At 45.9% G+C, this 27,264-nt stretch overlaps 1 long non-coding RNA gene across 3 annotated transcripts; it reads right to left on the reverse strand.

Moving 5' to 3' along the window:
- Nucleotides 1–176: 176 nt before the first annotated feature.
- Nucleotides 177–27,264, reverse strand: LOC132809469 (uncharacterized). 3 transcript variants are annotated; one of them, XR_009642344.1, is made up of 6 exons: nucleotides 27,065–27,264; nucleotides 22,708–22,812; nucleotides 17,713–17,818; nucleotides 7,813–7,921; nucleotides 2,691–2,797; nucleotides 177–262 (listed from the first exon to the last, which is right to left on the reverse strand). It is a non-coding gene; the product is annotated as an uncharacterized LOC132809469 (long non-coding RNA). The 3 variants fall into 3 exon arrangements; XR_009642346.1 differs by lacking the exon at nucleotides 17,713–17,818 and having other exon boundaries at nucleotides 27,065–27,256; XR_009642345.1 differs by lacking the exons at nucleotides 17,713–17,818; nucleotides 22,708–22,812; nucleotides 27,065–27,264 and adding an exon at nucleotides 12,104–12,154.

Genomic DNA, 27,264 nt, shown 5'->3' on the forward strand with positions numbered 1-27,264 from the left:
GTGACAGAGGGGTTTACAGATTTAGAATAATCCACCTTACACTCATGAGTTCATCAGAAAAGGATTACAGGACACATATTGAAGACTTGGGGGAGATCTACTGAGAGTGTGGGGTGATTCAAAAGAGGACATTTATGCAGCAAATGGGAATGAGCTGGAATACAATACTCATACACAATGTGAATATCCAGCTCCTGATGAATTGAGTAATTTTGTCACAGTTTGGCGTTACAATTACTGAGATTACCATCTGAATGTCCACCTGTAATACACGTTTATAAAACTGTCACTGTCAGTTCATTTAAGAAACTCTCACCACCCCCTCCTCCTGGCCCAGGATGACTGGACACATTACCCCTTGTGGGGGTCAGCAGTTAGTTCAGGGGGAAATCTGTATGGGTTTCTGTGAGTTTCCACACTGGGTCTTCATGTGACTGAACAGGGCAGATCTTTGACACATGGGACACAATGTTTCAAGAGTCAGTGCGATGTGGAGAGCAGGATGTGTGCTTCCTTTTCTTTCCTTCCGTGCTGCTGCTGTGCCTCATCAATTAGACACGGGGGGGGGGGGGGGGGGGTGAAAGGCTCATGCAGCTCGATGGGCAAGTTGTCTCCATTCTGACCCATGAGCAGCAAGCTCCTCCCAGTCATTCCAAAGAGTCTCTCTGAAAAGGTAACAACTGCTTCCCACTGCCCAGTGATTCCAGGAAATGTTTAGAAGAATGAGCGGGGAAATCTCTGAGAAAAGGCAGAACGGTAAAGTTCCAAAAGGATTATAAACAGTTTACAGAGAGGGATTCATTGGAGAAGTGGGCAACAAGTTAGCAAATGGAGCATAATTTGGGAAATTGTGAAGTTGCTCATTTTGGAGGAGATAATAAAAGAACAGAGTGCTATGTAAATGGTGGAAACTGTCGAAAGCTGCACCACAAAGGGACCAGGGGTAATTGCGTAGGAAACACAGTTACAACAGGGAATCAGGATGGGGAATGGAACGTTGTTTCTTATTACAAGGAGTTTTCAGTGTAAGTGTTTGGAGTATATACCTGAGAGTAACTTTACAAAGTGCGAGTGAGACCACATCTGGAGTAATGACAGAAGTTTTGGTCCCTTTATTTAAGGGAATACATAATTTCATCCGAGGCATTTCAGAAAAGATTAACTGGGATGATCCCTGGCTTGTAGGGATTATCTTTTAAGAAAAGGCTGAAAATGTTGGGACTCTACTCACTGGATTTGGGAAGAATGAGAGGTGATCTCATTGTAACATGCAGGATTCTTAAGGAGTTTGACAGGGTAAATACTGAGAGGATGTTTCCCATCATGAGGGATCTGGAATCAGATACTCGGATAGTCACGGAATCAAGGGTTCTGTTTTAGATTCGTCAAGTTTAAGGCAACATCAACACGGGTCAGGGGTTTCAGTAGCAATGGAGCTGGGGTGAAGGGGGGGGGGGAAGCAACGTTTTAGAGATTGGAATTCCTGGTGTTTGTGATTGTGTAGATACCTGATCAGAAGGTCACCTTGGGGTTACAGATATGAGAGCAATATTGTGAAGAGTGTAGTTCTGCCTCAGACAGTTCCCAGGGAGAGGGAGGGGCTCAGCAGTAAGGGAAAGGAATTTGTAATAGCAACTGAAGGCAATGGGTTTAACCATTTCAATGTTCCGTTGCAGGAAATTGCAGCCAATCGCGTAGTGGGAGTGTGATGAGCAGTTTGATAACTGAGTAATGGAGAGGGATGATGGGGAGGGAGAGCTAGGCATTGTCAGTGTACATGTGAACCCTCAGACGGTGCTTTTGGACGATGTCACCTCCTGACAGTATGTGGGTGAGAAACAGGAGGGACCAAGAATCGATCCTTGAGGGACACCACATACAAGGAATTTAGAAAGGAATGGGAGAGTGGGGATGGAGTAGGTTTTTCCAACAACGGTGAGGTCAAAATATTACTTCGTAGCAGAATGGGAGAGAAGGACATAACCAGAAAAGACAGACAGACAGAACAAGGAACAATACCTGTGATTTGGTGAGGGGAGGGAGGTGGGGGTGATGTGGAGGAAGAGCCCAACTCCAAAAACACACTTTCTTCATTGGTGACATCACCCAACTCCACCCTAGTCTCAGCTCATTTACTGAATGCAGGGATGGACGAGTATTTATCTCCAGACTTAATTATCCAAACACTCTTGGCCAGCCTCCCACATTCAACTTACATGTAATCTCAAGAGTATCTTAAACCCTCCTGCCCAAGTGCTCACTTGTACCAAAACTAGTTGATCCATCGAAAGGCTCCTATTTACAGGCAACAATTTAAAATTCTCACCCTGTGAACATCCCTGTCTCCCTGCACCACACACCCTGCAAGACCTTGACAACTCATTTGTGTTTATTCATTGCTTCACCTGTCTGGCTGTTTCTACTGTTGCCAAGGCAACACTGTCTGGAATTCCCACCTGAACCCTCTCAGACCTGCTTTCCTCTTTTAAGGTGTTCTCGAAAACCTGCTCATTTGGCAATGCTTTTGATCACTTGACCTAGTATCTCAATCTGTGGCCTTATGCCAGAATTTTTCAATAGTATTTCTGTGAAATTATAAACATGATTAAAAAAAACAAACTGTTGCTGATTTGCACATACATTGTCAACTCTTCAATATTGCTGAGTGAATAATCTATAACAGCACTTACCCAACCACATTGTGGGAGCACCTTCACCACATGAATTGCAGCTGGACAGGGAAATCAAACATCACCCTCTCCACAGGCAATGGGGCTTTGGCACTGATCACTGGGATCTGTGGAGGGAGAAACACAGTTGCTATTTCAGGGAGTGCAAAATGCATTATGAGGGGGAAAATGGGGCAGAATTTGGGATTTTCAAATTTGTGATTCACAATGTGCACTAAGTTCTGTAAAACCTCTCATGCCATACCATGAAAATTTCCTTCTCTTTCTGGTCTATGTCTTTCCTTTCCCCTGCCCTGCACCTTCACACATTTCCAATGCCTTGGCCACAACAACACTGTGCTGCCAGTGAAGTTTATCACGTGGTTGAGTATTGTCCCACCCCTCATTCACTCCGATTGGTTGAAGGACCAACTGGCACATCCTGGTCCTCCAGCCTCGTTCCCCTGACTCTTATTGGTCCTGCGCTGACATCAATAATCCGAGGCCCATTGTGGGCTGGAGCATGCTCAGTGCTTCCTGCTTTTGCTGCTGTTCATCAGGTATGAGAGAGAGAGAGGGCTCATCCCTGTTTCTCCTGATGTCAGACAATAACAACAACTACCTGCATTGTATGGAGCCTTTCACATTGACAAATCTCCTAAAATGCTTCACGGATGATGGAAACGTTGATTAAAGAGAACGATTTTTAGATACATCTTTAAGGCGGACAGAGGGGGTGAGGGAGGATATTCCAAAGGTTTGTGTCCTCAGCAGCTCCAATCGTGCAGTGATATAGGTGGGCAACAGCTTACAATGGAGACAGTTCGTGGCTAACCACAGGTTAACAACCTCATGTCGTAGCCACCTCATGTCACAGCCTGTCATTACACACTACCTATGGTTAGCCACTAATAGTCTCCATTAACAGCTAATCACCCTCCCCCAGTCAGATCGTTATCCACTCCTTTATCCAACCGCTCTTCTCACTCTATCCCCACCTTTACTCCTTTTATCTTGCCCCCATCCCCCCACACTATCTTCTGCACATAAACGGACTTTTTTTTTTCTCAGTAATATCTGTTCTGTGGAAGGGACACCGGATCTGAAACGTTAACTCTGATTTCTCGTCACAGATGCTGCCAGACCTGCTGAGCTTCTCCAGAACCTCCTGGTTGTTGTTTCTGATTTACAGCATCTGCAGTTCTTTTGGTTTTAATTTACCGGGAGTTTGTAATTCAGGTCCAACAGCCTCTGTCCCAGTCTCTGCTGTCTCTCCCACCCCCACCCAGTGACACTGCACCTGCACAGCTCATGGACAGGTGTCGTTTGCTGGCCACACCCCTCATTCACTCCCATTGGCTGCAGGACCACACAGACTCTCCTCCTATTGGTCTGGAGCTGCCGTTAATCAAGCCGGCGCCGATTGAGAGGTGAGCTCCTCCCTCTCTCTGCTCTGGGATGAGCTTCATCATTCACAGTGAATGGGGCAGTATCACAGAGCACAGGGGCTGGGGGCTATTCAGCCCATTGGAGCTGTCCTCTCTCCCTCTGTAGATGTTGCAAATCTGTCCCAACTACCCCCAAATCTTTCCTTAAAAAGTAAAATTCCAAGTCTGTTTCAAAATACCTGCTGAATCTGTGTCGTTCAGACTGTTCCAGATGCTCAGAACTTACTGAGTAAAATAGTGTTCACATTTTCACCTTGTATTATTTGCCAATTACTTGAAAGTAGTTACTAAAAATTGTGACAGGGTTAACAATTCCTCTCTCTCTTTGCAAATTCAAGACCTTGGAACCAAATCTGCACCAGGTCAAAATCACTGCTTCACCTTCTCAGCTCCAAGGATAATTATCTGTGCTTCAGCTAGCTCGAAACAAAAGAGAGGAATGCATCTTAATTTATTAAGATCAAAGAAACAGACCTCCGGTCCAATTAGTCTGTGCCAACAAGGAATCCTAAACTAATGGATTCCCATTTACCATCTATTGGCCTGTATCCATCAAAACCCTTCCTATTCATGTACCCAATTGGAAGCCTTTTAAATGTTGTGATTTTTCAGCCTCCACTACTTCATCTGGTAGCCCCTCCCATACACACACCACACTCAGCTTGAAAATGTTGCCAGTTCGATCCCTTTTAAATCTTTGCCCTCTCAACTTAAACCCATGTGCTCTAGTTTTGGACCCACCTAACCTGAGGAAAAAGGATGCCAGCTGCTCACCTTATCCACGCCCTCGTGATTTTATAAATCTCAATGAAGTCACCTCTCAGTCTTTGACTCTCCAGAGAAAATAGCCCCAGCCTTCAGCCCCTCCCTGTAGCCCAAATCCTCCAATCCTGGTAACGTTTTTGTAAATCTTGTCCAAACCTTTTCAAATTTCACAACATCCTTCCCAGAACAGGGAAATTCAAACTGAAAACAGAATTCCAGAAGTGGCTTAATCAACGTCCTGTCCAGCCACAATATGACGTCCCAGCTTCTGTATTCAATGCATTGACCATTAACGGAGAGCGTTAATGGAGTCCCATTTGCCAGCGGTTCACCCTTATCCCTCTAAAACCTCCCTCTTCATGTACCCAGTCAGACGCCTTTTAAATGCTGCAATTGTACTAGCCTCCACCCCTTCCTCTGGCAGCTCATTCCATACTTGCAATGCCCTCAACATGAACACGATGCCCCTTAAATCCCTTTTAAATCTTTTCCCTCTCACCTTAAGCCTGTACCCTCTCGTTCTGGAGCCACCGAACTTGGGAAAAAGTCCCTGACTGCTCACCTTATCCATGCCCTTCATGACTTTATAAGATCACCTCTCAGCCTCCAAATCTCCAGGGAAAATAGTCCCAGCCTATTCAGCCTTTCCCAATAGCTCAAATCGTCCAACCCCAGGAAAGTCCTTGCAAATGTTTTCTGAACCCTTTCAAGTTTCTCAACATTATTCCAAGAACAGGGAGATTGGAACTGAAAACAGAATTCCAGAAGGGCCTTCATCAGTGCCCTGTCCAGCCACAATATGACATCACAACAGCTGCATTCAATGCATTGACCAATAACGGGGAGCGTACCAAATGCTGCATTCACTCCCCTGCCTACCTGTGACTCTACTTTCAGGGAACTATGAACCTGCACTCCAAGGTCCCATTGTTCAGCAATGTTCCCCAGGACTTTACCATTAAGTGCATAAGTCCTGCCCTGATTTGCCTTTCCAAAATATAACAGCTCACATTTATCTAATTTGAACTCAGTCTGCAATTCCTTGCTCCAATGGCCCATCTGATCAAGATCCTGTTGTATTCTGAACTAACCTTCTTCACTGTCCACTACACCTCCAATTTTGGTGTCTTCTGTAAACCTACTGACCATATCTCATATATTCACATCCAAGTCATTTATTTAAGGGCCCAATATCCATCCCTGCAGCACACTGCTGCTCACAGGCCTCCAGTCCGCAAAGCAACCCTCAATCATCATCCTCTGTCTCCTACCTTCAAGGTAGTTTTGTAATGGCTTGCTCTCCCTGCATTCCATGTGATCTAACCCTGCTAACCAGTCTGCTTTGTGGAACCTTGTTGAATGTCCATATAAACAACATTCACCGCCTGGCTTAATCAATTTTCTTTGTCACTTCAAAACACTCACTCAAGTTAGTGAAACACAATTGTGCATGTACAAAGCCACAGTGACTCTCCCTGATCATTCCTTACCTTTCCAAATAGATGGATATCCTGTCCATTCGAACAACTTGCCTGCCTGACTTCAGGCTCACTGTTCTCTTGTTCCATGGCCCCTCCTTACCACCTTTTTTAAAATAATGGCACCTCACCTGTCACTATCAACGATACAAATACCTCAGGAGAGGCCCAACAATCACTTCCCTAGATTTCCAGAAAGTTCCAGGATACACCTGATCAGGTTCCAGGGCTTTATCCACCTTGATGTGATTTAAGACATCCAGTCCCACCTCCTCTGTAACATGGACACTTTTCAAGTTATCACTGTTTATTTCTCCAAACTCTCGAGCTTCCATATACTTCTCCAGTAAAAATGACGTGAAATATTTGCATATATTTCACACCCTCTGTGATTCCATAGACAGCCTTGTTGACCTTTAAGCGGTCCTATTCTCTGGTCCAGTTAATCTTTTGTCTGTGATATATTTGTTTAATCTCTTTGGATTCTATTCCAGGACATCCCAGAAAGGCCTACTTCAAGGACCGTAACTTTCCTCCGACTTGATCAACAATGCCCTCCAACACATACCCTCCACTTCCCGCACCTCCACCTTTACCCCACCCCTCCAGCCACAATAAAGAATACAGCCCTGCGGTCTTCACCTTCCACCCCACTACTCTCCAGATACAGCGCATTAACCTCTTATTTCTGCTACCTAAAGTCAGACCCCACCATAGACATATTTCCCTCCCCACCGCTATCTGCGTTCCACAGAGACCATTCCCTCTGCACCTCCCTTGTTAGGTCCACACCCTCCCACCAACACATGCTCCACACCTTTGACCTTCCCTTACCGCCACGGGAAATGTAAAACGTTCAGCCACACCTCACTGAGCTCTGTCCAGGACCTCAAAACGATCTTTTCACATCAGGCAGAGATTTGCCTGCACATCCCAAAACCTCATATACTGCATCTGGACACTATGGGAAATTTAACATGGTTCATCCAACTAACCTACACATCTTTGGACTGTAGGAGTAAATTTGAATATCCGAAGGAAACCCTCACAAACACTGGGGAGAATGTGCCAACTCCAACAGAGACAGTTGCCTGAGGCTGGTATCAAACCCAGGTCTCTGTTGCTGAGGAAGCAGCGCTAACCACTGAGCCACAATACTGTGGGATCTTTGGTGCTGATGTGCTGCCCCACTGATAACTCAGTCACTCACCCTGCCTCATTTCCTAAGAGGCAGTGATGATGGAGTGAAATTATCACTAGACAGTTAATCCAGAGACCCAGATAACGTTCTGGGGACCTGGGTTTGAATCCCATCACGGCAGATTTTGGAAAGTGAATTCAATAAATATCTGGAAAAAATAATCTAGTGACGACAAGGAATCCATTGTCAATTGTTGAAAATACCCGTGTGGTTCACTCATGACCTTTAGGGAAGGAAAATGCCATCCTTACCTGGTCTGGTCTGCATGGGACTCCAGACCTATAGCAACGTGGTTGATTCTTAACTGCCCACTGGGTAAACGCAGCAATAAATGCTGGCCGAGCCAGTGACAGCCTCATCCTGTGAATGAATAAAGGAAACAGGTCAGGTTTTGTTCCTTCTCTAGTAGGTACATCCTACAAACTCAATCAGAAATGTTCTCGTACACACTGAACAAATACATTTCCATCCAAGCCCTTAACACTACAGCACTCCGAGGCCATGTTGGTAAAGTTAAAACCCCTTATCATTGCAACTATATTTTTACAGATAACTGAGGTCTGCCGGTAAAATTGTGTCTCAATTCCCCGCTGACTATTGGGAGAGAGTCTATAATACAATCCCAGTAAGATGGTCATCCCTTTCTTATTTCTCAGTACCACCCAAATAACTTGCCTGGATGTACTCCCAGGAATATCCTCCCGAAGCCCAGCCATAATGTTATCCCTAATCAAAAACACCTCTCCCCCTGCTCTGTTGTCCCCTTGCTATAGCATCTATACCCTGGAACATTAAGCTGCTAGTCCTATCCATCCCTGAGTGCTGCCTCTGTAATTGCTGTAATATCCCAGTGCCATGTTCAAAACCATACCCTGAGCCCACCTGCCTGACCTGTCAGGTCTCTTGCACTGAAATAAATGCAGTGTAACTGGTCCGTCCCACCTCATTCTGTAGCTTGCTCTTGCCTGCCTTGACAGTCTGATCTGGTGAACAGTACCAGCCTCAGACTCACCTCTTTTCTCACTATCTCTTTAGGATTACCCCGACTCCCTCACTGGTTTAATGCCTCCCGAGTGGCACTAGCAAATCTCCCTGCTCCTCAGGACCCCATGCTTTCCCCTTCCTATGTCATTGGTACCAATGTACAATGTCCTCCCACTGGTTATTTTCCCCTTTGAGAATGTTCTGCTCCCTCTGAGAGACATCCTTGACACTGGCACCAGGGCAGCACCACCCCATTCTGATCTCTCACTGTTAGCTGCAGAAACGGCAGACTGTGCCCCTGACGAGAGAGTCCCCTATCACCATCGATCGTGTGGAACTGGATATACCTCACATTATGTTAGAAGCCAGTCTCAGTCCCAGTAACTTGGCTGTCAGTGCTACTTTCCCCTGAAAGTCTATTACCACCTACATTTTCCAAAACAGTACACTTGTCTGAGATGGGGATAGCCACAGGAGACTCCTGCAGTACCTACCTACCCCTCCTAGCTTTTCTGGAGGTAACCCACCTACCTGACTCTATCTGCAGTATCCTGAGACTGCCGCCTATCACACTCCCCGGCTCCTGTCAATTCCTCACTGCCTTTAATCACTCCTCCACCAATCCATGTGATCCAATAGGATTTGCAATCACACTTTTTGCAGACAAATCATCAGGATCATTGAAACTCTCCCTAATCTTCCGCACCCGACAGGAACAGCACGCCACTCTACAACAGGCCATCTCTCCGCCTTAACAACCTACAGACCAAGACAAAGGCACAGTCTTACTGCTCGAAAAATACTGCCCGAGAATAACTTATTGCTTACGTTTTATATCTTAAACATTTAATCAAGAGACCGTAAGACATTAAAAAGAAATCCTCACCTGACTCATGATTGTAGATTTAATAAAATAAAACTGACTAAGATTGATGTTTGAAGAGACTGAAACTCACTGAGCTGATCCCGGCTCTGAGTACTTCCAAGGGTGAGGTCTCTCTGAGGGCAGCTGTGAAATGTCACTGTTTCTCTTCTCTGCCCACTCCATTTCCAGAGAGGTTTTTAACTTCACAGCAAGTCAGCTCAGAGAGGTCACTGCTTGGTTTTATTCACTGGAGGGTGCCTTTGCTGCCCAGACCAGTATTTATTGGCCACCTTTACTTGTCTTGGAGAAAGTGGTGGTTAACCGCCTCCCTGAAATGCTGCAGTCCATGTACACCACAGTGATGTTTGGACAACAATCCCCCTCCGGCCCCACACCCTCCCTGTCTCTGTAATCCCCCTCCGGCCCACCACCCTCCCTGTCTCTGTAATCCCCCTCCGGCTTCACCACCCTCCCTGTCTCTGTAATCCCCCTCCGGCCCCACCACCCTCCCTGTCTCTGTAATCCCCCTCCGGCTTCACCACCCTCCCTGTCTCTGTAATCCCCCTCCGGCTTCACCACCCTCCCTGTCTCTGTAATCCCCCTCCGGCTTCACCACCCTCCCGGTCTCTGTAATCCCCCTCCGGCTTCACCACCCTCCCGGTCTCTGTAATCCCCCTCCGGCTTCACCACCCTCCCGGTCTCTGTAATCCCCCTCCGGCTTCACCACCCTCCCGGTCTCTGTAATCCCCCTCCGGCTTCACCACCCTCCCTGTCTCTGTAATCCCCCTCCGTCCCCACCACCCTCCCTGTCTCTGTAATCCCCCTCCGTCCCCACCACCCTCCCTGTCTCTGTAATCCCCCTCCGGCTTCACCACCCTCCCTGTCTCTGTAATCCCCCTCCGGCTTCACCACCCTCCCTGTCTCTGTAATCCCCCTCCGTCCCCACAACCCTCCCTGTCTCTATAATCCCCCTCCGGCTTCACCACCCTCCCTGTCTCTGTAATCCCCCTCCAGCCCCACAACCCTCCCTGTCTCTGTAATCCCCCTCCGTCCCCACCACCCTCCGTCTCTGTAATCCCCCTCTGGCTTCAGAAATTACATGTCCGTGGCATAAGATTTTTATTTGGATTCGTTTTTGTTTAATAAACCACCTCCCCCCTCCACAAAAAAGTGACATATTTCACCCCCAAACAAATTTCTGTTGATTGCCCTTTTGGAGAGGCCGACACATGGACACCGCAGTATTTTATCTCACATTGTACACGTAGAATGATGGAACTTGCTTTTAAATATTGCTAAAAAAGGAAGGCAATGGCTTAATGGTATTCCTGCCAGATGATTGAAATGTACAGTGTTCCGAGGATTAGGGATAGAATCCCAACATGGCTGATGGCAGCATCGGAATCCAATACAATCGAGAATGAAAAGGCGAATGATGATCATGAAACTATTGTCGATTGTTAGAAAACCCATCTGGTTCACTAATGTCCTGTAGGGAAGGAAACTGTCATCCTCACCTGGTCTGGCCTACATGTGACTCCAGACCCACAGCAATGTGGTTAACTCAACTGCCCTCAGGAAAAATACTTTAAAAACTGTTAACAAATACCCCGCAGGTATCACTTAAAAACTGGCTGTTCCCAATGGGACCATGTGAATTTCTGAACGGCCTGAACTAAAACGGAGTTTCAGCTTCACCTTCTCCCTGTCTCCCCTCACTCTGTTTACACCCAACTCCAGAACACTCTCATTGAGCCAAGCAGCCCTCACAGTGCAGCCCTGTCATTTTCATTGCCTGCTCACACCTACACTGCCCTCAGCCTCCTGTACTGTTCCAGTGTATCTCAATGGGAGCTCAGGGACAGCATCTCATCTTTCAGTTCAGCCCTTTGTAACCCCAGAGTCAACATGGACCTCAGCAGTTTCTGAATGAACAGACAGTTGTCAGAAGCTGGAACATCCCACCTGAAAAGGTACTGGAATTTGAGTCTAAAAGGAGTTTTAATGAGAAGTTTGCAGGTAATTGAAAATATCAAGTTTACAGGTTAACATCATGAAGTGGGTGATTGGGTCTAAATCTGAGAGTTCTTACAACGAGACAAGGTGTAATTTGGATAAATCTGTGCTCCCTCTCAGGCCAATATCTCCTTCCTCAGCTGCAGGGCCCAGAACAGAGCACACACCCAAAGGGTGATCCAAACATGAATTTGTACATCTTTCTGCTTAACAAAAGTATTGGAGATATTTTCCCACAAACAGAACTGACAAACCTTTCTCCTTCCACAGTTAAATGCCAATGATATTCAGATCCTGATGACTCCATTGACTGTAAAAACTTACTTTTGAGATCCCAACCTCAATTATTCTGATTTACTATCCTATGAAATAAATTGACAAAACAAAACAGAATATAAAGACATACCTTTCTCTTGGTTTGTGCTTGATGTGTAAATGCCTCTCCTAAAATCACATGCCCCCCTCCCCCTCCCCCATCCCAGAAAGGGGACATGTCCATGCCCCTCACTGTATCTTGCCCCCAATAAAGATGGCGGCCATATCCCAGGACCTATCACCGCCTGAGGGCCGCAGCCATTTTCCCATCTGCTGCAAACGCGGGATTAAGAGTTTCTAATTCAGACTAACGACCCGTACAGAGTGTAATTAAAACTTCCCAGTCTGAAGTGACTCATTACCTCTGTCTCTGAGGCCACTCTCCCCTTCCCTGTTTGCCTCTCCCACATTCACCAACGGCCGAGTCACGTGGCACTGCACAGGCGGAGTTACTGGTGACGTGTCATCCCACTGGCCACGCCCCTCATTCACTCCCATTGTTTGGATGACCAGCTGGTTCCACTTGGTCCACCAGTCCCACCTCCTTTTCCTATTGGTCCGAAGCTGCCATCAATCAGCTGGACCCCATTGTGAGGTCAGTGGTGGGATCCTCCCCCTGCCTGAATCAAACCCGGAAGGTGGATGGATGGTGTCAATCAGGAACAACAAGCAGGAGGTGCTGGGAAAGCTCAGCAGGTCTGGCAGCATCTGGGAACAGGAATCTGTCCAGTGGCCCTTCCTCAGAACCGATGGGAGCTGGGAACATTAGAATCCTGACAGTGTGGAAACAGGCCATTCGGCCCAAAAAGTCCACAGCGTCCCTCCGAAGGGTATCCCACCGAAGGGTATCCCACCCAGACCCATTCCCCTACCCTATTACTGTATATTTCTCCTGACTAATGCACCTCACCTACACATCCCTGAGCATTATGGGAAATTTAGCTTGGCCAATTCAACTAACCTGCAGATCTTTGTACTGCAGGAGATAGGGGTTAAAGAGTAAATAATAGGCAGGGACAGGACCCAGAGAGAGACCAGAACATTTGGAAAGACAAAAGGAGTGGATTACAATCTGACTGGGAGGGTGCATAGCTGTTAATGGAGGGGACAGGAACCTGTGTCTGGCAGCATCTCAGTGGAGGTGGCGGAAATGGCGACTGATGATCTACGTTCTGCTGAAAAAAACAGACCCCGAGCTTCCAGCTGCCTGTCACTATAACACACGAGCCTGTTCCCTGGCCAACATCTGTCTCATGCTTACTGCAGTGTTCCAGCGAGGCCAGAACATACCAAATGACCCCGTATTTCAAGGACTGCAATTTCCCCTCCCATGTGGTCAATACCATTCACTTTATCTCCTCCACTTCCCGCACCTCTGCCTTTGAAACCCACACCTCCAACTGCAACAAGGATAGAACCACTGCCCCCCGCCCCCAAGTCCTTACCTTCCACCAGATACAACACATCATCCCCTGCCATTTCCACCCAGATACAACACATCATCCTCTGCCATTTCCACCACCTACAATCAGACCGCACCACCAGATTCTTAAGGGGTTTGACAGAATAAATACTGATGTGTCTGAGGGTAAATACTGAGAGGGGAGTCTGAAACCAGATTCTGAGTCAGTCACAGAATCAAGGGTTCTGTTTCGGATTCATCAAGTTTAAGGCAACACAGACACGGGTAAGGGGCTTCAGTAGCAATGGAGCTGGGGTGAGGAGTAGACAAGCAACGTTCAAGAGATTGGAATTCCTGGTGTTTGGGATTGTGTAGATGTCTGATCAGAAGGTCAGCTTTGCGTCAGATATAACTGCAATACTGTGAAGAGTGTAGTTCCCAGCGAGAGGGAGGGGCTCAGCAGTCAGGGAAAGAAATTTGTCACGCAACAGGTTTAACCATTACAATGTTTCATTGGAGGAAACTGCACCTAATCGAGTAGTGGGAATGTGGTTAGCAGTTTGATAACTGAGTAACAGTGGAGTAATGGAGAGGGATGATGGGGAGGGAGAGCTGGGCATTGTCAGTGTACATGTGAAACCCAACATGGTGCTTTTGCACAATGTCACCTCCTGGCTGTGTGTACGTGAGATACAGAAGGGACCAAGGACACCAAATGCAAGGAATTCAAAAAGGAAAGGGAGAGTGGAAATGGAGCAGGATTTTGGGAGAGAAGGACATAATCAGAAAAGACAGAACAAGGAACAATATCTGTGAATCGGTGAGGGGGACTGATGAGGATAAGGAGGAAAAAAAAGAGTTGGAAAGTCTATGGTTTAATGAGATTAGGGTGAGGGGCAGGTGAGGGGCTGCAGATCAGATTATCTCAGTCTTAGTGACAGAGAAACTCCATGTGCTCCAAACTCTTGTTGTTGGAGAGAAGGATGGAGGAGACAGGATGATGGACAGTGTTTCACAAAGAAACAAAACCGGGGTAAGTGATATTTAAAGTGAGTGAACAAACCGAATGTATTTAACTTTTATCCAAAATATTAAAACAAACGACTGAAGTCCTAGTTCGAATCCCAACTTGGCAGATGGTGGAATCTGAATTCAAGAAAAAAATAATCGGAATTAGGAATCTCCTGATCTCCATGGAACCATTGTCAATGGCGAAAAAAATCCTGCCAACCCGACAGTGGCCCAGCCAGCTACTCACTGTATTAATCACTGCAAAGTCTCAACAAAGGAATGAAACTGGATGGACCACTCGGTATCTAACAGGGCACCAGAAAATACAACCACAGAATCAGCCCGCTCGATGGTGCAATGTCCTCCAGACTAACATCTGGAGTTCGGTGCCAAAATGTGCAGAGCTGTCTCACAGACCAATCAAGGAACAGCCTGACATACTCATACTCATGGAATCAACTCTTACAGACAATGACCAGATATCACCATCACCATCCCAGGATATTGAGAGTGTTGTGATGGAAAGCACAACAGGTCAGGCAGCATCCAAGCAGAAGGAGAATCGACGTTTCGAGCCTAAGCTCTTCATCACCCTGACCTGCTGTGCTTTTCCAGCACCACACTCTCGACTCTGATCTCCAGCATCTGCAGTCTTCACTTTCTCCTGAAATCTCTGGATATGTCCTGTCCCACCAGCAGGACAGACCAGGCAGAGATGGTGGCACAGACAGGGAGGATTTGCCCTCGGAGTACTCAGCATTGACTCCGGACACCAGGAAATCTCATGGCTCCTGCTGATTACCACGTACCATCCTCCCTTGGCTGATGAATCACTTCTCCTTCATGTTGAACACCATTAGAAGAAGCACTGAGGAAGTAAAATGGTGTCAAACGTACTCTGGGTACAGGATTTCAATGTCCACAATCGAGACTAGCTCTGCAACAGAATTACTGACTGAGCTGGTCAGGTCCTGAAGGACATAGCTGCTCAACTGAGTCTGCAGCGAGTGGTGAGGGAACCAACGAGAGGGAAAAACATACTTGATCTCATTGTTATGAATTGACCAGCGGCAGATACATCTGTCCATGACAGTATCGGTAAGAGCGACCATCACACATTCCTTTTGGAGACACAAGTCTTGGCTTAAAGTTGAGAAAAACCTCCATTGTGTTGAGTGACACTATCACCGTTCTAAATGGGACAGACTTTGAAGAGATGTAGGAACTCAAACTGGGTATCTCTGAGGCACTGTGGGACATCAACAGCAGCAGAACTGTACTCCAGCACAATCTGTAATCTCATGGGTTTGTAAATCCCACACTCACCCATCACAATTGACAGGAAAGGAGGGCATGCCCACAGCAGCACCAGCCATACCTAAAAATGAAGGGCCAACCTGGTGAAGCTACCAAACAGGACCATCTGCATATCAAACAGCATCAGCAGCAAGCAACAGAGCTAAGTGATCCTACAACCAATGGATCAGATCAGAGCTCTGCAGTTCTGCCACACCCAGTTGTGAACAGTGAGGGACAATTAAACAACTCACTGGAGGAAGCATCACAGATATCCCCACCCTTACTGATGGAGGGGCCTCACACATCCATGCACCAGATAAGACAACAGCATTTGCAGCAATCCGTATCCAGAAGTGCAAAGTGGGATGATCCATCTCAGCCTTCTCCAGTGGTTTCCAACATCACAGATGTGAGCTTTAAGCCAGTTCGATTCAGTTTGAATAACATCAAGAAGTGGTTAAGTAGTGCAAAGGCTACGGGCCCTGCCAATATTCTGGCAATAATACAGATGGCTTGTGCTCCAGAACTTGCCACCCACCAAGCCAAGTACCGCTCCAGCACTGGCATCTACTGACATTGTGGAACATTGCCCAGGGATGTTCAACACAAAACACAGGGCAATCCAACCCAGCCAATTTCCTTCTATCAGTCCACACTCGATCAGCAGTAAAATGATGGAAGATGTCACCAACAGGGCTACCAAGCAGCAGCTTCTCAGCAACAGCCAGCTGAGTGACACTCATTTTAGGCTCCACCAGGGCCACTCAGCTCCCGATTGTGTTACCGCCCTGATTCACAACCTGACAACCAGCTGAATCCCAGAGGTGAGGTGAGGGGACAGCCCAGTCCCACTCCAACACCACTATTTCTAGCTGATTCTAACCTTGTATCAGCTCATATACTCTCATCCACCTTGTGTTACCTCCAGACTTCATTATCCAAACACACTCCTGGCCAACTTCCTACATTCAACCTCCCTGTAATCTCAAGAAAAACTAAATCTCTGCTACCCAAGTACTCCTTTGTACCAAAACTTGTTGATCCATCAAAAGGCTCCACTTCATAATCAACAACATAGAGCCACGGAGATGTACAGGATGGAAATAGACCCTTCAATCCAACCTGTCCATGCCGAACAGATATCCCAACCTGAAAATGTGTTGCTGGTCAAAGCACAGCAGCCAGGCAGCATCTCAGGAATAGAGAATTCGACGTCGAGCATAAGCCCTTCATCAGGAAGGGCTGATGAAGGGCTTATGCTCGAAACGTCGAATTCTCTAATCCTGAGATGCTGCATGGCCTGCTGTGCTTTGACCAGCAACACATTTTCAGCTGTGATCTCCAGATCTGCAGACCTCATTTTTTACTCGAAGATATCCCAACCTGATCTAGTCTCACCTGCCAGCATCCGGCCCACATCCCTCAATTTAAAATTCTCACCCTTGATGTAATTCCTGGCTGTGACCATCCCTAGCTCGCTGTATCACACACCCTTTGAGACCTCGACAACCCATTCTGTTCGAGACTCCCAATGATCTGTTAATTCATTACCTCACCTGTGTGGCTGCTTTTACAGTTGCCAAAGCAACAAGGTCTGAAATTCACAGCCAAAACCTCACAGGTCTGCTTTCCTCCTTTAAGACATTCCTCAAAACCTGCTTATTTGGCAATGCTTTGGTCACCTGACCTAATATCATCCTTCTCTGGCCTTATGTCTAAAGTTCCCAATAATATTTTTGTGAAATTATAAGCATGATGACAAAACTACAAACTGTTCTTGATTTGGACATTACCTTGAAATAATCACTGTTGCTGTAATGAATACTCTGTAATGTTTCTTAAAATCTGATTGAAGATTTGTAGCTCGGGTATCGTTGTTGTGGTTCTGCTCGCCGAGCTGGAAGTTTTTGCTGCAAACGTTTCGTTCCTGGCTAGGGAACATCATCAGTGCTGTTGAGCCTCGTGTGAAGCGCTGCTTTGATGTTTCTTCCGGTATTTATATTGGTTTGTTCTTGCCGCTTCCGGGTGTAGTTTCAGCTGCAGTGATTTGTATGTGGGGTCCACATACAAATCACTGCAGCTGAAACTGACACCCGGAAGCGGCAAGAACAAACCAATATAAATACCGGAAGAAACATCAAGCAGCGCTTCACACGAGGCTCAACAGCACTGATGATGTTCCCTAGCCAGGGAACGAAACGTTTGCAGCAAAAACTTCCAGCTCGGCGAGCAGAACCACAACAATGTAATGTTTCTTACCCAACCACATTGTGGGAGCACCTTCACCACACAGACTGCAGCTGTACAAGAAAGTCAAACATCACCCTCTCCCAGGCAACAGGGCTTTGGCATTAATCACTGGGATCTGTGGAAGGAGAAACACAATTGATGTTTCAGGGAATGCAAAATGGATTACAGAGAATGGAAATGGTGCAGAATTTGATAGTCAGAAATGGAAGGAAAATACACTTGCTTATGGAAAAAAGAATTCTTGACAGTCAATGATTTTCCAGAAAAAAATAATAAGCAGCATATGGTCAGGGGCTGGGCAGCAGTGAAAAATTAACTTCCAAAAATGTCTATAAAAGTAATAGTAAAATACTGAACAGACCAAAAATACACCCATTGTTCGAGACTGAGGAAGCTAGATATTGACAAAGTGGTCATGAGGGAGCCCAGAGATGAAGCAGAGCAGTATAAGCTGTTATGATCCCACAGTCATAGAGATGTATAGCATCGACACAGACCCTTCGGTCTAACTCATCCATGCCAACCAGGTATCCAAACCTAATCTATTCCCATTTGCCAGCACTTGGCCCATATCCCTGTAAACGCTTTCTAATCATATCATGTGTCTATTTAGATACATTTAACATGTTTTAATTGTACAAGCCTCCACCACTTCCTCTGGCAGATCATTCCATCCACTGCATCAAAGAGTTGCCCTTTAGTCCCCTTTGAAATTTTATCCGTTCACCATAAAGCAATGCCATTTACTTATGGATACCACCACTCCAGGGAAAACACCTTGTTCATTTACTCTATTCATGCCCCTCATGATTGTATAAACCTCCATAACATCACCGCTCAGTCTATGACAGTCCAGGGAAAACAGACCCAGCCTTTTGTGCCTCACCCTGTAGCGCAAATCCTCCAACCCTAACAACATCCTTGGAAGTCTTCTTTGAAACCTTTCAAGTTTCACAGCACCCTTCTGATAGGAGGCAGGTCAGAACTGCACACAATATTCCAAAAGTGGCCGAACGAATGCCCTGTACAGCAACATGACCTCACACATCCTGTACTCAATGCTCGAACCAATAAAGGAAAATATACTAAACACCTTCTTCATCATCCTGCCTGCAACTTGATTTGCAAGGACTATGAACCTGCAGTCCAAGGTCTCTTTGTTCCGCAAACGTCTCCAGGGCCTGGCCATTCAGTGTATAAGTCCTGCCCCGATTTGCTTTTCCAAACTGCAGCACCTCACATTTATCTAAATTATACCCCAACTGATCAATGTCTCATTGTAATCTGAGGTAACCTTCTTCACTATCCACAATACCTCCAATTTTGTATGACCTGCAAACTCATTTACGATACCAAATCATTTAAATGAATGATGAAACAAATCCAGAAATAAACATCCATTTCTCTGAGTTAGAATGTGCTCTGTGTAAATCCTGCCCAATGACTCTGTACCAGAGAAAGGCTGCACATGCGCCTGGCTACACCTTGCCCCCTACAAAGCTGGCGGCTCCGCACGTGTCCAGTGAATTCTTGTCCCGAATAAAGATGGCGGCACGCACCCATGCCTGCAGCCACACTGAGGCAATTCCCCCGTTTTTGGAAAACACGAGACTGGGATGTTTCAAAATGTGTGTTTTCTGATGTGCACATTGTGTTTGTAAAACCTCTCCGCTCATACAGAATCTCTCTCACCTCCTGCGGTTCCACAGACAGCCTTGATGTTTGCGGGTACCTATTCTCTGCCTGGTTACTCGTTTGTCCTGAGTGTGTTTGTACAATCACTTTGGATTCTCCTTAAACCCATTTCCTAAAGCTATCTCATGTCCCCTTTTTGCTCCTCCTGGTTTACCTCGAGTATAATCCTACTGCCCCTATACTCCTCTAGGGATTCACACAAACACAGCTCTCTGTACCTGCCAAATGCCTCCTTCATTTTCTTGTCCAGACCCTCAATTTTTTGACAGGCAGCATTCTCTACACCTCCCAGCCTTGGCCTTAACAGGAACATACTGTCTATATACTCTCATTGTCACAGGCCTGTGGAGGCAATAGCAGATGAGGACAGAGAAACAATCACTCCCAGTAAAGAGGCAATGTTGGGAAAGATAACAGCCTCAAGGTAGCTGGGTCTCCTGGCCCTGATGGAATGCATTCGAGGGACTAAAGGAGATGGGGGTGGGTGGGGGGGAATAACAAATAAACTCGTGATAATTCACTAAAATTTGTTGGGTTCTGGGATGGTTTTGACAGACTGGAAGCTGCAAATTGCTACTACTATTCTTCAAAAAGGACCTGTTAGCTTAACTTCTGTAGTCGAGAAAATGCTTGAATCTCTCAAGGAAGTAGTGGTGAGAAATCTGGGTAGAAATTGTCTCATTTCGCAGACACAGCATGGATTCATGAAAGGCAGGTCACGTTTAATGGATTGACTGGAATTATTTCAGGATACGACGAGTGCTTTGGACAAGGGGGACTCGGTGGAGGTGGTGTACCTGGATTTCCAGAAGGTATTCGAAAAGTTGCCACACAAAAGGCTGCTGTATAAGGTAAAGATGCACAGCATTATGGGTAATTATCATTGATACAGGATCGGTTCACCAACAAAAAATAAATAATGGGGATAAAGGGGTGTTTGAATTAGTGTTGGCACTACAACTGTTTGCAATTTACACAAATGTTTTGGAGTTGAGGACCAAGTGTACGGTGTCAGAGTTCACATTTGATACAAAGATGAGTAAAGCAATGTCTGCAGAGGCCACTGTCAGTCTGCACAGGGATACAGAGAGGTTAAGTGAGTTGGTAAAGATCTGGCAGATGGAGGACAATGTTGGAAATGGACGGTCATCCATTTTGGTCGGACTAACAACAAACTGGATGATGAAATGATAAACATGCAGCAGGCTGCTGTGCAGAGGGAGCTGGGTGTCCTTGTGCATGAATCACAGGAAGCTGGTTTGCAGGTACAGCAGGTAATTAAGGCAGTGAAGGGAATATTGTCCTTCATTGCCAGAGGGATGGTTATGCTGCAGCTGTACAGGGGGCTGGGGAGGCCACACCTGGAGTACTGTGTACAGGTTTGATCCCCTTACATTAGCAAGGATGTACTGGCACTAGAGGGAGTACAGAGGGGGTCACTAGTTTGAGTTGGGAGTTGAGAGGGTTGGTGTATGTGGAGAGATTGAGAAAACATGTTCTATACTCATTGTAATTTAGAAGAATGGGACGTTGGATAGGAAACAAATAAAATTATGAGGGGAGGAGATAAGACAGAAGCAGGGAGGCTATTTCCACTGGGGATGGGTCCAACTCCAGAGCCTCAAAATAAGGGGGAGCAGATTTAGGACTGAGATCAGGAGGAGCTTCTTCAGCTAAAGGGTTGTGAATCTGTGGAATTCCCTGCCGAGTGCAGCATTTGATGTTATCAACTTGAATGCCTTTCAGGCAAAATGTAGATTTGTGAACAGGAAAGGAATTAAGAGTTATGGTGAGAGAGCAGGAAAGTGGAGCTGAGGCCATGAAAAGGTCAGCCCTGATTTTATTGAATGGCAGAGCAGGCTGGAGGGGCCAGGTGAAAGTTCTTGCCTCGTGCCATCAAAATCAGCCTTTGTCCAATTCAGAACCTTAACATGTAGATCTGGTCTATTATTTTCTGTAACTATTTTAAAACTAGTAGAGTTATCAGAGAATCCCAACAGTGTGGAAGCAGGTCATTCAGCCCATCACATTGATACTGACCCTGAGAGCCTCCTCACCTCCCCCAGTAACATTGCATTTCCCAGGGCCACCCAACCTGCACATCCCTGTGGACAATTCAGCCTGGATAATCCAACCTATCCTGCACATCTTTGGACTGTGGGAGGAAACCAGAGAACCTAGACAAAATCCATGCAGAATACCCCAATAAGGTGGTCATCCCTTTCTTATTTCCCAGTTCCAACGAAATAACTTCAATGGGCATACTCCCAGCAATATCTTCCCTCAGCAAAAACATAATGCTACTCCCCCTCCTCTCTTGTCCCCCTTTCAATTCTTCGTATAGCATCTATACCCTGGAACATTAAGCTGCCAGTCCTATCCATCCCTGAGTGATACCTCTGTAGTTGCTATAATATCCCAGTGCCATGTTCAAAACCATACCCTGAGCCCATCTGCCTTCCCTGTCAGGCCTCTTCTATTGAGGTAAATGCAGTGCAACTGCTCAGTCCGACTTCATTCTGTGCCTTGCCCTTGCCTGCCTTGACTATTTGACTTCTGAACTGTACCAGTCTCAGACATACTCTTTCCTCACTATCTTATTGGGTTTACACCCACTCCCTCACTGGTTTAATGCCTCCCGAGTATCACTAATATCTCCCTGTCTGGATGTTAACACCTTCCAATTCAGGTACAATCCATCCTTCTTATGCAGGTCAACTCTACTCCAGAGGAGATCACAATGATCCAAAAAAAATGTGAATCCTTTTCCCCTGCACCAGTTCCTTAGCCACTCATCCAGCATCTCCTCCTCCTCTGTAATATGGACATTTTTCAAGATGTCACCATTTATTTCCCCACATTCTATATCTCCCATGTACTTCTTCACAGTAAACACTGATGCAAAACACTGGTTTCCTATCTCGCCCATCGCCTGCAGCTCCACACAATGGCTGTCTTGCTGATCTTGGAGGGTCTCTATTTTCTCCCTAGTTAGCCTTTTTTTCTTCATGTATTTATAGAAGCCCTTCGGATTATTCTTAAACCTATTCACCAAAGCTATCTCACGTCCCTTTTTTGCTTCCTGATCTCCCTCTTAATTATACTCCTACTGCCTTTATACTCAATTTTTTTGGATTGGAATAAATGCAAAATATAACAACCTGACAAAACAGACGAGGGCAGGACTTACTCTCAATAAAGGTAGGGCCTTGAGTAGTGATATGGGAACAGAGAGATCGAGGGCTTCACGTCTTTGAAGTTTGTGTTACATGTAGACAGGGTGGTTAATAAGGTGCTAAGCACACTGACCTTGATTGTTCAGACCTTGGAGTACAGGAGTTGGGACGTTATGTTGAGGATGTACAAGATGTTGGGGAGGCCTCTTCTGGAATACTCTGTCCAGCTCTGGTTGTGCTGTTATAGGAAGGAGATTATTAAATTGGAGCAGGTTCAGAAGAGATTTACCAGCATGTTGCCATGAATGGAGGGATTGTGTTCTAAGGAGAGGCTGGATAGGCTGGGAATTTTTTCACTGGCGTGCACGAGGTTGAGGCGTGAGCTTATTAGAGGTTTATAAAATCAGAAAGAGTGTAGACAGGGTGAATAGCCGGGGGAGAGGGGATTCAAAACTCGGGTGCATTCATTTTGAGAAGAAATGAGAAAGATTTGAGAAAATACATGAAGGTTTTAATAAAAAAGATACACGTGTGGAATGAACTTCCAGAGGAAGTGGTAGCTGTGAATACAATTACAATATTGAAAAGACATTCAGATAAGTACATAAATAGGAAATATTTGGATGGATGTGGACCAAGCGGAGGCAGGTACAATTAGTTCAGTTTGGAATTATGGTCGGCATGGACTGGTTGGACCACAGGGCCTGTTTCCTTGCTGTATAACATTATGACTCTAATCCTCACGATCCCTAAATTCCTCCATCCTCAACTCTCCCGATCACTGTCACCTCATCCATCCTCACAACTCTTCCTTATTTATATAATTCCTCACTAGCCACAGAACGCTCCCTATCTCACGTCCTCCAGTTTCTCAAATCTCTGCGATATGTGCCTTTCTTTAGTTCCAACCTTGAGGATGCCTCATTCACTCCGATTGGTTGGAGGACAAACTCATACGACCTGGTCCTCCAGTACTGCCCTCTGGCCCTATTGGCCTGCGCTGACATCACTCACCTCACAATGGGCCCCGGATGATTGGTGGGATCCTCCCTCTCTCTGCTCTGGGATGAGCTTCATCATTCACAGTGAATGGGGCAGTATCACAGAGCACAGGGGCTGGGGGCTATTCAGCCCATTGGGGCTGTACTCTCTCCCTCTGGAGATGCTGCAAATCTGTCCCAATTCCCTTCCCATTTGCCCATAGCACCTCAAATCTTCCCTTAAAAAGTAAAATTCCAAATCTGTTTATGAATAATTGCTGAGTCTGTCCAGCTGCCGTTCAGACTATTCCAGATGCTCAGAACATACTGAAGAACATAATGTTCACATATTCACTTATTATTTGCCAATTACCTGAAAATAGTTACTAAAATTGTGACATTGTTAACAATTCCCCTCTCTCTGAAAATTAAATATCTTAGAAACAAATTTGCAGCTGATCAAAATCACTGCTTAACCTTCTCAGCTCCAAGAACAATTATCTGTGCTTCTGCTAGCTCTCCACAAAAGAGGAACACATCTTATTTTCATTTATTAGTGTCATAGAGATGTACAGCACAGAAACAGACCTTTGGTCCAATTTGTCCATGCCAATCAGGAATCCTCAACAACTGGAGCCCCATTTGCCAGCGATTGGTCTGTATCACTTGAAACCCTTCCTATCCATGTACCCAATCAGATGCCTTTCAAATGTTGTAATTGTATCAGCCTCCACTACTTCATCTGGCAGCTCAATCCACACACACACCACACTCAGTTTGAAAACTTTGCCCCTTAGATCCGTTTTAAATCTTTGCCCTCTCAACTTAAGCCCATGCAATTGTTTTGAACCCACCTAACTGGGGGGAAAAGACCCTGGCTGTTCACCGTATCCATGCCCCTCATGATTTTATAAATCCCCATGAAGTCACCTCTCAGTCTTTGACTCTCCAGGGAAATTAACCCTGGCCTATTCAGCCTCTCCCTGTAGCCCAAATCCTCCAATCCTAGCAAAGTCTTTGTAAATCTTGTCTGAACTCTTTCAAGATTCACAACATCCTTCCCAGAACAGGGGATTTCGAACTTAAAACATAATTCCTGAAATGGCTTAATCAATGTCCTGTCCAGCCACAATTTGACATCCCAGCTTCTGTACTCAATGCATTGACCAATAAATATAAGCATACCAAACCCCACCTTCACTAGCCTGCCTATCTATGACTGTACTTTCAAGGAACAATGAACCTGCATTCCATGGTCTCTATGTTCAGCAACATTCCCAAGGACTTTACCATTAAGTGTATAAGTCCTGCCCTGATTTGCCTTTCCAAAATCCAACAGCTTACATTTGTCTAAATTGAACCCAGTCTGCCATTCCTCGCCCCAATGGCCCATCTGGTCAAGATCCTGTTGTATTCTGAACTAACCTTCTTCATTGTCCACTACACCTCCAATTTTGGTGTCTTCTGTAAACCTACTGACCATATCTCATATTCACATCCAAGTCAATTATTTAAGGACCCAATATCCATTCCTGCAACACGCTGCTGCTCACAGGCCTCCAGTCCACAAATCAACCCTCTGCACCACCCTCTGCCTCCTACCTTCAAGCCAGTTTTGTATCCAAATGGCTAGTTCTCTCAACATTTCATGTTATCTAACCTTGCCAACCAGTCTGCTTTGTGGAACATCGTTCAGTGTCCATATAGACAACATTCACAATCTGCCTTCATCAATCATCTTTGTCACATCTTCAAAAAAAAACTCAATCAAGTTAGAGAGAGAATTTCCCACACACAAAGCCATGCTATCTATCCCTAACCATTCCTCGTCTTTCCAAATACATGTAAATTCTGTCCCTCAGAATCCATTCCAACAACTTGCCTGCCACTGACTTCAGGCTCACTGATTCTTGTTCCCTGGCCTTTCCTTACCACCTTTTTAAATAATGGCACATGTCTTCCAGCACCTCACCTGTCACCAAAGACAATATAAATATCTCAGGGAGGGGCACTGCTATCACATTCCTAGCTTTCCACAAGTGTCTGGGATACACCTTAACAGGTCCCAGAGATTTATCCACCTCGATATGATTCAACACATCCAGTACTACCTCCTCTGTAATATGGTCAGGAGGCGGGCAGCAGTGGACAATTCATTTACTGAAAGGTCTGTGAACATAATAGTAAAATACTAAACAGAGCAAAAATACACTCAGAGACTGAGGAAGCTAGATAGTGAACAAGTGGACATCAAGGTGCTCAGAGGCGAATCGGAGCAGTTTTATGATCCCACAGTCAGAGATGTCTAGCACCGAAACAGACTCTTCAGTACAACCCATCTATGCCAACCAAATATTCGAACCTAATCTATTCCCATTTGCCAGCACTTGGCCGGCATCCCTCTGAACCCTTCCTATTCAACTGCCTTTGAAATGTTACAATTTTTGTTGCCCTTTAGGTCCCTGTTGAATTTTCCCCTCTCACCCTTAACCTATATCCTCTAGTTCTGGGCTCCACCACCCCAGGGTAAACACCTTGTCTATTTACGCTATCCATGCCCCTCACGATTATATAAATCTCTTCAAAATTACACCTCAGCCTATGACACTCCAGGGAAAATGGCCCCAGTCCCTATTATGCCTCTCCCTGCAACTCAAATCCTCCAACCCTGGCAACATCCTTGAAAATCAATTCTCAAATCTTTCAAGTTTCAGTGCCTCCTTCTGATAATAGGGAGACCAGAATTGCACACAATATTCCAAAAGTGGCCTAACCAATGTCCTGTCCAGCTCCTGTACTCAACGCTCTGACCAACAAAGGGAAGCATACCAAATGCCTTCTTCACTGTCTTATCGACCTGTGACTCTACTTTCAAGGAACTGTGAACCTGCATTCCAAGGTCTCTTTGTTCAGCAAGACTCTCCAAGACCTTACAATTCAGTGTGTGAGTCCTGCTCGGATTTGCTTTTCTAAAATGCAGCACCTCACATTTATCTAAATTAAAGCCTATCTGCCAATCCCCAGCCCATTGGCCCATCTGATCAATATCCCATTGTATTCTGAGACAACCTTTATCACTGACCACAACACCAACAATTTTGGTGTCACCAGCAATCTTACTAACGGTACCGCCTCTATTCACATCCAAATCATTTAAACGATTGACGAAACAAATCCAGAGAAAAAATATCCATTTCCCTGGGTGTGAATGTGCTCTGTGTAAATCCTGCCCTATGACTCTCTATCAGGGAGAGCTGCACATACTCCCCTCTGAACTTTGCCCCCTACAAAGATGGCGGCTGCACGTGTCCAGTGATTCGTTGCCCCGAATAAAGATGGCGGCACTGACTCGAGTCAATCGCGAAATGAGGCATTTTCCGGTTTACTGCAAAAACGAGACTGTAAATTTCAAATTTGTCTTTTCCGATGTGCACCAAATGTTCGCAAAACCTCTCAGCCTAGACCGTCACCGTTTCCCTCCCGCTTGCTGCTGTTTATTTCTTTCCTTACCGACAGCTCTCCGCCCGCACAGCCGCGCTGTCCGCGAGGATGATCACGTGGTATAATCAAGTCCCGCCTCTCATTCACTCTGATTGGTCGGAGGGCCAACCGCCTCGCCAGGTCCTCCAGCCCCGCCCCTGTACTTCCATTGGTCCACCGCTGACATCAATCATCTTGTGACCATTGTTGGCTGGAGCATGCGCACTGCT

The sequence above is a fragment of the Hemiscyllium ocellatum genome, unplaced genomic scaffold (genome assembly GCF_020745735.1).
Source record: "Hemiscyllium ocellatum isolate sHemOce1 unplaced genomic scaffold, sHemOce1.pat.X.cur. scaffold_125_pat_ctg1, whole genome shotgun sequence".
NCBI lineage: Eukaryota > Metazoa > Chordata > Chondrichthyes > Orectolobiformes > Hemiscylliidae > Hemiscyllium > Hemiscyllium ocellatum.